A 14,387-nucleotide genomic window follows, 5' to 3' on the forward strand; every position below is an offset into this window, starting at 1 on the left:
CCAGGAAAGGATCCAGCTTACACAGCCTGAATAACACAGTTATTTCACGGACAATACCATTTTGAGCTGCATTTTGTAACCCTAGCCTATGTTTGAAAATTCTCCTGCCCATGGAAGCTTAACAAGGAGGACGGAGCTATCAATGGCTACTAGACATGATGGATTTCTACTCCCTCCAGTATCAGAGGCAATATGATTTAAAATCAGTTGCTGAGGAGCGCAGCCTGGATAATGCAGTCATCTTGCTTGTGGGCTTCCTAGAGGCAGCTGGTTGCCTCTGTATGAAGAGAATTCTGGACTAGATGGGCCTGTGGTCTGATTCAGCATGGATCTACTTCGGTTCTTACGTTCTTAACTTGGGGAGTGGCCCTGGTTCAGTGGTAGTGCATCTGCTTTACATGCAAAAGGTCCCTGGTTCAGTCCCTGGCATCTCCAGTTAGAACGTTTAGGTTGCAGTGTGGTGAGCGTCCTCAACCAGAGACACTAGAGAGCTGCTGCCACTCGGAGTAGACAGTACTGACCTTGAGAGATCAAGGGTCTGACTCTGTTCAAAAGTGCTTCATGTGTTCATGTCAGACCTTATCATGGCCTTTTTCTGTCTGCAGAAAAATGTTTTCCTTGTGAGGCGCACTGAAATGTTTGGCACCCTCTCCTGCAACCTGAGGTGATAGTTTAGGAAGAGCATTATCACTATCGTAGTGATTTAACTGGTCCTTTCCTAACAAAATCGCAGCCGCGCTTAGGCTACCAACTTTCCTGTATTATAAAAAATAAATCCAAAGAATCTGGTGGCTGTTCATTGTTGAATGCCACTGCTTGTGCCTTGCTACAAGGAACCTGCTTTGCCCTGGGATAATTTATGGGCTGCTGGGTTTAATTTGGCTCACTTCCCAGAGGTCTGAATCTTTGATCACTTCTGGTATTTTGTTCAAACGGGGTTGGGGGTGGAGTTGGTTTTGAGGAAAGAGCTGGAGTTAACACTTGCCTTCTGAGCAGTCCTGATCTTGAGTGATGTGACTCAGTGCATGAACCAGAGTTATACAGGTAATCCCTCCTCCCCGCCCCATGCCTGCGGATATCTTGGGAAGTGCGGGAGATCCTTCCAGCTCCTGTCTTCCTCCTGCTGCAGGTTGCCTGACTGTCTTGAGTAATACCTTGGTTACTTGAGCACTGGTTGCCACAAAACAGTTGCCAAACATATTTGTGTCTGCATCTTTCCTCTTCCCCCCCACCCCTGCCAGCAGTGACTTGCACTCTGAGTAGCTATCAACTCAAATGGGGATGGGGGACACAACAATTCAGTCTGTTCATATTTGCCCTTTTGTGGTCTTGGAACAATTCACCTAGCCGGGTACCTTTGGATATTACTCTCTGTTCAGGCTTATTTGAGAGTGGTATGCGAACACTGCAGTTTGGTGTTGAGTGTAAGGAGACCCCAGCATCCTGTTCCCCCACAGTGGCCAACCAGATGCCCCTGGAAGGCCCACAAGTAGAAGCATAGAGGCCAAAGCCACCTTCTAATGGTGCCCCCTCACAACTGTTATCACAACTGTATACTGCCTCTGAACATGAGGTTCACCTTAGCCATTATGGTCACCAGCTGTTGATGGACCTGTCTTGTATGGATCTGACTAATCTCCTTTTTAAAATTGTTATTTTTATTTTAAAGTCACAGATACCTTGCCCTTTGAAAGATCTTAGCAGATTTTCTTCGGGAAGTCGTAGGAAACCATTCAATTTTTTCTTCCCACTCAGGTACTCTGAGGATGCTGAGATGTAAGCAGAGAGAACGCAGACAATGTAGCCAGCAGTGAAAATGAGCTGCTCAGGTCAGGTGTGGGAAAATACCTGAAGATGTAGCCTGATCTTGAGTATCTGAAGAAGTGAGCTGTGGCTCACAAAAGCTCATACCCTGCCAGAAATTGCGTTAGTCTTTAAGGTGCTACTGGGCTCTTGCTCTTTTCTATGGCTAGTGACAGACTAACACAGCTACCCATCGTGAAGGTGTAGCAGTGGTAGACATGTCACTGTAAGCTATGCCAGTGGTACCATCCATTGCAAAAGTCAAAGATCAACTTGTTCTAATGGTCTGTGTCCAAAGAGAAGAGGGTGATGTTGAGTTTGCAAACAGAGAGGCGTAGTAATTCAGGGTGGGGTGATTGCCTTGGATGAAAGTTCTGCTGCTTAATTCTAAGCATGCAGGATGAGCTGCAGTTGCTCAGTGGTGAGAGGGAAAGTACTCTGTATGTACTCAGAGAAACTATCACTTCCATTCTGTTCAGTGGTGTTTTTTTAAGCAATATGGCTAAAGAGGTGTTGGCTTGATGTTAAATAGGTAAGATGAAAGTGAGAGAAAGATGGACCTGTAAGCCCAGTACCCACTTGCAAGAGATTTCTTTTCTCCATTAAGTATTTATTTGAATGGTATGTATTTATCGCATTTGTATCCAGGCCTTCCTCCAAAGAGCACGAGGTAGCATCCATGGCGTTATCCTGTTTCCGATCCTCACAGCAGCCCTGTGTGGTGGATGGCCTGAAAGAGAGAGTGATTTATCCAAAGCCATTCAGATAAGCCTTGTGGTAGAGGAGACATCTTCTTAGGGTTGCCAACCTCCAGGTGGTGGCTGGAGATCTCTCGCTATTACAACTGATCTCCAGGCAACAGCGATCAGTTCCCCTGGAGAAAACGGCCACTTTGGCAGTTGGACTCTATGGAATTGAAGTCCCCCCCTCTCCAAACCCCACCCTCCTCAGACTCCACCCCCGAAATCTCCAGGTATTTCCCAACCCAAAGCTGGCAACCCTGCGTCTTACCCAGCCTGCTTTCCTCAGCAGGCTGCCTCTCAGTGCAACGAGTGGGAGCTTAAAATCTTGGAAGTGAGCTTTTTGAGTCATGCTGGTTCATGCATGCACTACTTGGTATTTCTTCCCTGGGTGACTAATCATTTAGTAACTTCTAGTAAAAAGTGTGAACTGCCTTTGCAAGCGGGGGGAGTAGGAAAATCAGCTCAGAGAAGATGGACTTTGCCGTTTCCTATATAGTGGGATGGGGTCTGTTCCTTGGGGCAACATCCTTCCCTTCATGCTACCATGTCTGGAAAGCAAAGCAGAGTAGAAGGGGGCTTTCCTTAACATCACTGAGCATGATTCATCCTTAGGGAAGACCTGCGGATGGTGGGCCGGTACCCAAAGTATGGGTGAAGAGGGCAGAGGTATCCAATTCTCCTGCCACACAAAGGGAGACTTCGATTTCATGTCTGCTTATCTTAAAAAACTTCGTCTGCTTTTTAGCTTTTGTTCACAAATTAGGTGTACGCAAAAACTGTAAAAAAGGTTTCAAAAATCCATTAAAATCCAAGTCTTAGTATTTTTCCTGTTGTAGCCCAACTACAGAGGATCATTTACAGAAGTGTAAAGGAGAAAGACTAGCTTTTCTCCTTAGCATAAAACACAGGAAGAAGCATTCTTATAGAATAGTGTCCCAAAGCTCTGGGGCCACAACACACAAGGCCCTGCTTCTCACGGGGGCCAATCCATCCTCCAGGAAAGTTGAATCTGAAGTGGGACCCCAGTGTGGGTGCAACTGAGCAATTCAGAATACGCGCCCCACCCCCAGTATCTCCATTCATGTTCAGGACTGTTGGTGTGGTTGTTGAGCCAGCTTTAAATGAGCTACAAGGAAATGACGCTGATGAATAATTAACTTTTTTCTTGATGTACTCTGACGTTCCTGCCTCTGGGCTCCCTTCTGACACTTTCCCCAGCTCTTCTCTCTAGGGCTTGCTAGCCTGGCTTGCTCTGCATTGCCTGTGGCTAAAGAATTATGCAACAGCTGAGGTGCTTTCTTCTTATCCTGTTCCAGTGGCTCTCTTGTGCCAGCATTTATTGCCCCTCGGCATGCCATAGCCCCATTGCTTATATAAAGTCCTCCGTTGAATTCCTCAACAAGTTTTCCTGCTAAGGAATGCCAGCCAGCCCTTCTCCCAGTGAGAAGCACCTGTTTTGGGGGACATTGCCACAGCCTGTCAAATGCAGCAATTGCCACCAAATATGTAAGGGCTGCATCAATGTTTGGCTCTCATGGCCCTTTCTTGCATGCCCAGGGTAATGCTGATCCCCACTTTGGGGTCACTCCCTAGCAAGCATGCAGATTGCAGTTGTCTCCCCAACTCACAAAGGGATGCTGCCAGGTATTGCCGGGGTCCATGCGCTCCTCCACTCCGTCGCCTGGCTTGGAAGGGTCCCGGAGGCGGGTGGAGAGCCTGCCGAGGAAGAAGGGGCACCGGAAGGAAGGGAGTCGACCCACATGATGAAACGCACCAGCAAGCACTCGTTGTTAAAGCGAGTCTTTATTTTAAGTCGGGACAACACTGGCATTGTAAAACCTGGTAAAGTTTCGCGAGGGAAGTGTGTTGGCGCCGCAGGAGGGAGACAACCGTGCGTTTGGGCGATGGATATTTGCTACATTCGCGGGAGACTTGGAGGACAAAACAGCCATGTGTTTTTGACCCGAGAGAAGAGAAGAAATTTGAGGAAGATACTCCTTGATCCACTGCTTCATCTCTTATCCACTCAGTGAGTTCTCAAGGACATGCCGTCCATATGAAACAACTTGAAGTGAAACGGGTGAATACATAACTGTTTTTGAATAATCCTGCAAATTTAAATTTAATTTAAATTTGATATTCCTCAAGCCTAGGGCATGTGCAGTGGTTCTTATCGGATGCTAGGTCTTTGAGGGATTCATAATGATCAAAGCAACAGGCCAAGGAACAGGCTGGCATGGCATTCTGTACCCATCGAGACTGACATGACATCTAGATGCGAACTGTCAGTCAGCTTTTCTGACTAGAGGTAGCCAAGGTTAGTATTGGAGGATAGAGTTCAGTTGTTGCCTGGGGATGGTGTTGCCTCTACAGAGGTGAGTATCCCGTGGGAACTACATGTCCCAGCATGCCCTTCTGTCTTGATGCAAAGCTTGGGTCGGATTTACTGCATGCCTTGTCGGGGCCTGCCGGTTCCCCTGCGGAGCCCCACCTCCGTGTGAACAGTGGCAGTAGCAACTTCCTCTTGGCAACAGCATGAAAGTCTGGGGTGTTTTTTCTCCCTCTGGACCTCTCATTTGTTTTAAGAACAAAACGTTACAGTTCAAGGTGCTTGTGGATTCGTGCAGCTACTTGTGTCTGTTATGGGTTGTCGATCCAATACGAGATCTCAGGGTCAACCTGGAACATTGATTGGCAGTAGGTTCAAGACCAGTGGGAGAAAGTGGTGTGTTTTTGTTTTTTTGTACAGGATATAAAGTAGGGTAGTCGATAAAGGTTGGGATTGGATTGAGAAGACCCAGGTTCAAATCCCCATGGAAGCTTGACTTGCACTGGGTGACTCTGAACCAGCCATCTGTCAGCATAACTACCTCACAGGGTTGTTGTGAGGATAAAATGGGGGGAACAGCAAGATAAAAACAGAACTTGTGTTAGAACTCGCTACCACAAGAGGTTTGAACTGAGTATTTGACAAAATGGATAAGAGATAGGTCTGTCCTTGATGGTTAAATGGAAGCTCCATGTTCATCTGGATCCCACTTATGGAAGGAGGGTTTTAAAAAGCAGAGGCGAGAAGCAGAATGCTGAACTAGATAGACCCCCAGCTGTGATCTAGTCAGAGGTACCGACAGTGTGTACAGGTGTGGTGAGCAGAACATAGGACTGAGCTGGTTCTTACCTTGAAGACAAGGCACAGCCCTGAGGCTAACACAAAGGCCAAAAACGCATGGTCCCTTAGCCCACTTTATTCCCTGTTTCATCCAGGATCAAATTTACTGTACGCATTACCTTGAAAAGCAGGGACGAAACTGTGCCAGTCGATCCATGTAAACAGAAAGTGTGGGAGACATGAAGTTCCTGTTTAGTTTGGCACACACCCCACGCCCCCAGTGATTGGTCGTTTCAAATTGACCAATGAGGGCCTTCCCTGCCCCGGGAAACGACCAATCACCGGGGTCAGGGGTGTTGCAAGCTAAACAGGAACTGTGCACGTCTCCCGCACTTTCTGTTTACATGGATTGGTTTGCACACAGTTTTGTCCCTGCTTTTCAAGATAATGCATACAATTTCCCCCCAGCCCGGGTCAATTTGATCCTGGCTGAAACGGGGAATAAAGTGGGTTAAGGGACCATGCGTTTTTGGCCAAAAGCCCCCCTTAAAGGAGAAGGAGAGCTTCTCCCGCTTCTTTATTGGAAGTTGTCCTGTCCATTGTGGAGGGGAAGAAGCTGCCTGCTTTAGAGTAGCTCTGCGTTTGCTGATGTGTTTAAATCCATCTTGCACAACCAAAGAGAAATGACGAGGCCGGGTGAATTGGCAAGAGTTTGGCTCCCTACTTTCCCAGCCCTTGGCATGCAAACTTGCATTTGACAGATGAGTCTCCCACTATACTTACAGGCAATCTAGTGGCTTTTAAGGGCAAACTCTGGGATGTTCTCGCAGGCCATGCCTCGTCTCAGTCGCCTGGGCTGCAAAACAGGAAATGCCTGTTGCCATTTCTACCCTGGGACAGGATTGGCTGCACTGCACAAACTTAAAATTCTTCCCACCCCCAAACTCCAAATCTGTGCAGTTAAAAAAAAATTGCCTTTTACTGCTTCTGAGAACTTTCTGTTTTAAGAGGAAAAGAGCGCATCTGCTGACACAAACACACAAGTTGCTATAATTCATTTGCTGAGATAGACAGACAGACAGACAGTTGGGTTTTTTTACTTTTTCTCCATTCCCTCCCTGAATGTTACAACCAAAGCTCCCCATTGTTGCCCGATTATTTCCAATTTCAAAAGCAACGTGGTTTCCTCATCTCTTAGAAGCCTAGCCCTTTCTCTTGGTGACACAGCTTCCTCTTCTGCAGTCTGTTGAATCCTTTTCCGTCTCCAGGGTTTTTCCAAGCCCACTATGGCATCATTTTTTCCAAACAGCTTTATCTTGACAATCTAACTTGACATCTCATGGTCAACTTCCACCATATGCTTAGCTAGATTGGGCCTTCTTGTGCTTTTTTCCCCTTCTTTGAATTGATTCTGTAGTGAGGTTGTTGTGGAGTTTCCCCCCTCTTTTTTTGTAACAGATGTTTCATTACTTATTCTTTAATCGTGATTAAGATGTTTTGGAAGTTTTTAAGATGTTGTGTTAGAGAAGAATATGTGGTACAAAGAGTACAAAGAGAGTTTAATACGGTCCAAGACCAGCATAAAAACATACCAAATATGTGGTAAGAGCTGTATAGAAAACGGGTGTATTGAATGGAATTGAGCAGTGGACATTGCCTTAAAACTGGAAGAAGAAATGACTAAGTGTTTAAGGTACAGTTAGAGCACCCTTGGAAGGACAGACCATTGGTCTGTCAAGTTTTGGAGAGCCAGCGTGGTGTAGTGGTTAAGAGTGGCGGACTCTAATCTGGAGAACCAGGTTTGTTTCCCCAATCCTCCCCATGAGGCCTGGTGTGTGACCTTGGGCAGATCACACTTTTGGAGTGCACAGGAGGTCATGCTTTGACTTGATCTACGCCACTGCACGAATCAAAATGCAAAAAGATATTCATCAAAGGGAGTGTCTGCTCCTCTCACTTCGCAAAACAGTCACTCTCACTCTCCCCACCACCACCATCACGTAGTCCCAGCTAGATGTGCGTCCGTACCATTTTCATACCTTGCTATGTATCTGAGGGAGGCTTGCGCCGCAATAAACATGTCAGCAAATCTCAAGCGGGTTCGTGTGCTGCAAAAAATAACCCTTAAAAACAAACTATAGTCTCCTGGGAGCTGGAGCACCCAGACACAGAAGAGGCTGTTCACTCTGTGTTTGCATGAATTCTCTGATCTGGCTTTGCAATCTTGCAATCGTCCTTCACAAAGGGCAGGTCATTCTGTCACTTCTCTGCCATTAGGTGTTATTGGTTCATTCAATCACTCTTGATGCAGAGAGACAGCAGAACTAGCTGTCCAGAACAGTAACTCATACAGAAAGCATACCAGGAAGTGGGGGGGGGGGAGGTCTTGAGACCGGAGGCCTAGCAGAGATGCTGGAATTTGTATCCTTTAAGATTTGCAAAAAGTTCCATTTACTTTTATTTCATAACATTTGCTTCTTGCCCTTCTTTCAAAGTGCTCAGAGATATGCAGTTTTTCCTATCAGTTTTTATCTAACAGCAACCATGTAAGGTATGGTGGGGTGAGAATTAGTAACTGAACGAGGTAAGCTTTGTGTCTGAGTGGGAATTTGAACCCACATTTCCCTGCTTGCTTTCCATTTTTATTGTAATGCAGCCAGAAATCTCATGGCTGTGAGGAAGAAGCTTCTGGCAGTGATTGGGTATATTATCCTGATGTCACGGAGAGGCAAGGCGGGCAAAAGGGCCTCTGGATGCCATTGGCTGCTCAGATTTTACAGAGAGGCAGGGCAGAGAGAAGGCCGTAGGAAAGATGGAAAATGGACTTTGGAAAGGGGAAACAAAATGATAAAGGGGGCAGGTGCAGGGTGGAAAATAAGATATGGGAAAGGGAGTGGCCCCAAAAAAGGGGGAGAAAGCCAAGAAGAGAAATCTGAGGAGAGACCTTCAGTGGGCAGGAGAAAGTACATTGCTTTGAAATAACCACCCGTATCTTTGGCTGGCTGCTTGTAGTTACCTGGCATGCTTTAAGGGGGTTATAGGTGTTTAAGATAGTTTACTATAAATTTTGAAGTACATAAAGCCAAAGCATGAGTTTGCACACTTAAAAAAACAGATATGGGGTTAAATACACCCAGGTTTTCTGCAGGTGAAAGGGGGAGGATGGTATGCTGAGGTTCATGGGACCAGCAGGGACAAAAGCCATGTAGGAAGGTGGCTACAGTAAGAAACAGAATTTGGGTGAGGTTGAATAATAAAGCTAGCTTCATCTAACCCACAGACTTTCTTAAAATGAAATTCCAAAAGAACAGAAATTCCCCCAAATGTGCTGTAATTCATATTATTTTATCAGAGCAAAACCATTCCACTGCTACTTAATTCAGGTTGAATTACTCCAAAGCTAACAAAAAGGCCCGGTGTTTCCTAAAACTCTTGCTGTCACGATGTTACCTACAATTTAAGTTTACTAACATAGGTTATAAGCTTCCAGTTATTAAGTGGAATTTTTTGTTTGCTCTTGAAAAGTTTCTTGGATTTTTGCTGTTACAAGCATATTCTCCTCCAGGCGTAAATTTAGTGCTTCAACATACACTGCTTGATCATTTTTAAGGAATAACTCCAGGACTTCGTGGAATTACACTCTTAATAATACATTCAATATATTGGATTGTATCTGCCCAATAATTCTTAAGTTATGTGCAATTCAACATATGTGTCCAAAGCTGGCCACATCAATGCTGCCGCTCTTTGGACAGTTTGGCCTAGTCGATTTATAGATCTCCTGTGGCTTGTCAGGAGTCAAATTTCCATTCACATAAAATTTTATAATGGTTTTCTTTTATTATTCACACTCTGGGAAGTGTCTAGAGCAGACGTACAAACAGATTTCCACTGCTCATCAGATCACTGAGTCCATAAAATCGTTCCCTAACTCTTCTTGGTTGGGTCCCTGGATGGATTTCTGATTCTCTCATCATCTTATAATACTGGCTTCTGGGCAGAGCACAGGAATTTGTTGGCCCAATGGATCATTTCTAGTTGGACAAAGGAAAGGCCTCCCTCATTCTTGTAATTCTTGCCGTCACTTCTCTCCCTTCATCTAGCACACTCTTCGTGCTAGGGGAACAATCTCTTCCCACTGTGCTTCTCCTAGTGCCAAACCTGTAGGTTTTCAGTGCCAAACAAAAACATTTTCTTCTTCTGAGTTTTTATTGTATTTGTTTAGACGTTTATACCTCACCTTTCTCCCTAGTGGGGCTTTAAAGTGTTTATCCTCAACAACCCAGCAAAGTAGGTTAGTCTGAGAGAGTTTGACTGGCCAAAAGTCATCCAGTGAATGTGCATGGGAGAGTGGGGATTGGAACTTGGGTCTCCCAGTACACAGTTTTGCACTCTAAGCACTTCACCATCCTGGCTGTCCTGTTTGAGTTAACGAGTTTAATCTCCTTCTGAGCTATACTGAATTTTGTTTAATGTTATGCTTTTAGAAATCCATTTTATTCTGGCCCATGGTTTTACAGTTGTTATCTAGCTCATTTGTTGTCTTATGTGATTTGGGGTCTGGGGCTGTTTTACTGTGTTCTGATTTTTAACTTTTGTTTGTCAGCCATCTTGGGTGCCAGCCTTGATGACTATATAGTACAACAAGCACTGGGTCATTCCTGACCCATGGGGTGACATCACATCCCAATGTTTACTAGACAGACTTCGTTTATGGGGTGGTTTGCCATTGCCTTCCCCAGTCATCTACGCTTTACCCCCAGCAAGCCGGGTACTCATTTTACCGATCTTGGATGGATGGAAGGCTGAGTCAACCTTGAGCCGGCTGCCTGAAACCGACTTCCATTGGGATTGAACTCAGGTCGTGAGCAGAGCTTGGACTGCAATACTGCAGCTTACCACTTACTACAAGGGTATAAATGTCTTAGATAAATCTGAGCTACCAGACGAGCAGCCCAGAAGATTGTTTGGCCAGTAGGGGTGGATGTAGTTCTCAGCTGCTGCTGAGCAGTGACACAGGAGACCTACATCCTGCCCAGTGGGTAGTGAAAGGTGGCATCTGAGAGAGGAGCAGCTGTGGGTATGGGGCACTTGCTGGCCATTCAGCAGCCAAACATCTGTTCAGTGTTGACCCTGCTTCCAGTGGCCACCACAAAAGACTTGGGGGATCCTCCCCTTTGGTCACCCCTTGATAGTGGCAGCACAGTAGAGCCTCCCACCCAACTTTCAGTGGCCACAGCAGTCCGTTTGAAAGCAAGATGAACCTTTGGGTTGATGGTTTGGGTGCCCGCTTCACAATGGCTGGACTCCGTTCTGCCTGGTTTCCGTGACTTCCTGCAGAGGTCTGTCATGCAAAGAGGTGGGGAGTGTTCCTGGCATTTGCCTGTATTTGTCAAGTGATTAATGACTCTCTCCGAGTGCCCCAGAATTGAATGTGTGAGTTTTGATTTGGGCCTGACATGGCTTTTACCTGTCTCCATGCCCCGCTGGCTCCTTGTTCAGCAGCCCGTGGTTATTAAAATTCCTATCGATACCAGAGTTTCTGGCTGGCGTTCTTGCTTTCAGGCATCATGGGTTTCTCTGAACTCCACTGTTCAGGGCAGAGACGGAGTTTGTGCTTGTCTCCTGTTGGTTTGGAAGTAATTAAATCCTGGTCTCCTTCTGTTTAATTTTCTCTCCCCATACCTCCTTCATCCACACTCAATTACCGCCATTACCTTGTCGATGGAGGCATTCGCAAAGGAAGTTAAACAACAAAAAAGTTTGTAAAGGCGGCTTATCTGTGGTGGGGCAGGCCTTGGTTGTTGAAGTAATTGGTGGTGTTGAGGGGGAGAAGGCGTTCATCATGGTGTAAAATGTGGCGTCAGTCATTCTGAGGTTGGAAGGACAACAAACGCACAAAGATGGGCCAAAATGTCCTTTGCTACCACCCCTGCCCCTTCCACAATCCAAGACGCTAATTCGAGAAATTTGGTTTGTTTGCAGCACACCAACAGGCAAGGCTAGAAAATGCCGTATTAAATGTGACTGAAAAGTAACGTCAACACAAAATGCGCACAGTTTGGCTGGATCTAAGTCCAATTGGATTCAGCAGGAGTGAGCTAAGCAGGCGCTTCACTTTTGTTTTCACTGAGACCGTGCGTTGATTTGAAAGCATCTTAACTTGGGCTGAATCATTCGGACGGCTTAAAAATACAACAGGCAGGAGGCAAGGGCAGTAACAGTTAGGGTTGCCAAGTCCGGCTTGGGAAATTCCTGGAGGATTTGGGAGGGTGAGGGAGCTCAGCAGAGGCATGATGCCAAAGAGTCCGCCTGCCAAAGCTGCCATTTCCACCAGGGGAGCTTACCTCTGCAAGCCAGGAGATCAGCTGTTATTCAAGGAGAACTGCAGGCCCCTCCTTGAGCTCTAGTACAGCAGCCAGGGGCATCTAGCTTCTCAATCAAGGTCAGAAAGAGAACAATGAAGTGGGTTGGTAAAGAGGTTCCAAAGAGTGGCTTCTGCAGCAGCAATGGCCCTCGCTCACAGGGTGGATCATAATCTCTTAAATCATGATTTGAATCACTAGCTGGAAGAGTTGATTTAATCATGGTTCTCAAAAAGTCCATCCTTGCTGGTTGTTATAACCTTGATACACCTTCTTAACTCAGAGATAGATGCTGGTTTCGTTTTTAGAGGGGAGGCGCTACACATTTTAACATAATTTGTTGTGAAACTTTTCAGTTTTGTTTTATAGCTGTATCAGAAAACAAAGACTCAAATCCAGTTTAACAACTGTAGGAGTAAGCATCTTCTAGACTGTACACTAACCCATCTTATTGGGTAGACAGAAGATATTAGCCTAAATAATCTTTACAGAAGTCTCTGGGACAACATGGAATTGGGCCCCTAATTCATGAATGACTAGAACTCTATAAAAAAATTTCAAATATCACATGAATATATTGTCTCATACTAAATAATTACAAATTAATAATCCCTATTTCATGATGGACAGCCAGTGTGGTGTATCAGTTAAGGCTTCAGACTAGGATCTGGGAAACCCAGGTTCAGATCCCCATTCTCATCATAGAAGCTTGCCGGTTGACCTTGGGCCATTAAAACGCTCTCAGCCCCAACCCTGGTTAGTATTTGGGTGCAAGACCTCCAAGAAATACCTGGGTTGTGACATGGAAGCAGGCAATAGCAAGCTACCTCAAGAGGTTTCTTTCCTTGAAAACCCAGTGGGGTCATCATAAATCAGCTATGACATGACAGCAAAAAAAAACAAATGCATTCCATGGTGAGATACCTTAGAACTATAGATAAAGGTAAAGGTAGTCCCCTGTGCAAGCACCAGGTCATTACTGACCCATGGGGTGACGTCACATCCCGACGTTTACTAGGCAGACTATGTTTACAGGGTGGTTTGCCATTGCCTTCCCCACCTTAGAACTATAATTATCTTAATTAAAAACTATCTTTAGATAGATAAAAATCAATGCTTTTTTTAAAAAAAATCTTGATTTAAATCAGGTGTTTAAAATTTAAACCAGATTTTTTTAAAATAAAATGCTTTTGCAGGAAAAATCTATCAGGCTAACCCATGTCCCCATCAATCTGGGAAGGGGGTGTCATGGAGCTTCTACTCTGAGAAGATGGGTGGGAATATAAAACGTACCCCTTTCCCCCTGCCAGGACATACCCCATGCCAAGTATGCACAGTGTAAGGGTGAGTAGGTGTCGAGGGCAACTCCTCTCCCCTTTACAAATAGAGATGTGAAGTCCTAAAAATTTGGACATTTGAGGGAAACACTGAAAAAACTCCTGTGAAATATTTTCTTTTATTGAAAGAATGCAATTCTTCTTAAGACAAGGTTTGGCTCTTTCAGAATACTTTCTAAAACTGTATAGTTGGAAGATTTTTATGGAAAACAAGCTACAGAATTAGACCGTTACTGTGTAAATCGCTTCCCCTTTCCTACGGGTAGGAGGTTGAGTAAATCACTTCTGCAGTAGCTGCCACAAGCAGGAACAGCCTGTCGTGATAGCCCAGTCATCCGACTCGCAAGGAGTTGGGCCGATTTATGTTCTTAAATCAGTCGCATAAGTTTAATGTGATAAGAAAATAAGTACTGCATGTATTTCAGTTTCCCCCAGATTTCTGATTTCTCCCCTACGGCTTCAAAATTTCTGTTTTGGGGTGGGAAGTCCAAATACCTATTATTAGTGGCGCTTCCTCAGCTCTTTGAGGGGTCATCTGAGACCCCTCCCCTGATCATCCATATTCTGCATTGCTCTTCTTCTGCCTGGATTCTGAGACACATAGTGGAATTGGCAGCTCCTCCCCCGGCACGCCCCAGGAACGCCCCCCCCCCGGGATGCCGGCGTGTAGCTTTGCGCCAGCGGAAGGCCCAGCGTTCCTGGGTGGCACTGCCATGGCAGCACCAGGAGACCGGCATCCAGGTCCCCCCACTGGTGTCCGTGCCAACCTGGACAGCATAAGTGGCACGGCTGCCGACAGCTGTGCCACTTAGCCGGTGCAGCCCCTTTTGGGCCTCCAAAGGACTTTTGTCCTTTGAGGTCAGGAATGGGCTGTGTTACAGAGTGCACCAGAAGAGGTTACGGTACAGGTGCTGAATTTAATATGGGATGAGTCCCTGCAAAGCTGCCATACAGGGCTGGTAAAAAGAAACCTTGTCTGGGAGAAAGGACGGGATATAAGTTAAAAAATTTAAAATAATCAAAATAATTA

The 14,387-nt window shown here is 45.6% G+C and overlaps 1 protein-coding gene across 1 annotated transcript in view; it reads left to right on the top strand.

Moving 5' to 3' along the window:
- Positions 1-14,387, top strand: part of PINX1 (PIN2 (TERF1) interacting telomerase inhibitor 1) — a 49,844-nt gene that overhangs the window by 34,664 nt on the left and 793 nt on the right. The gene's annotated exons all lie outside the window — the stretch shown is intronic.

This window comes from Euleptes europaea, chromosome 7 (genome assembly GCF_029931775.1).
Source record: "Euleptes europaea isolate rEulEur1 chromosome 7, rEulEur1.hap1, whole genome shotgun sequence".
In the NCBI taxonomy this organism is placed as follows: Eukaryota; Metazoa; Chordata; class Lepidosauria; order Squamata; family Sphaerodactylidae; genus Euleptes; species Euleptes europaea.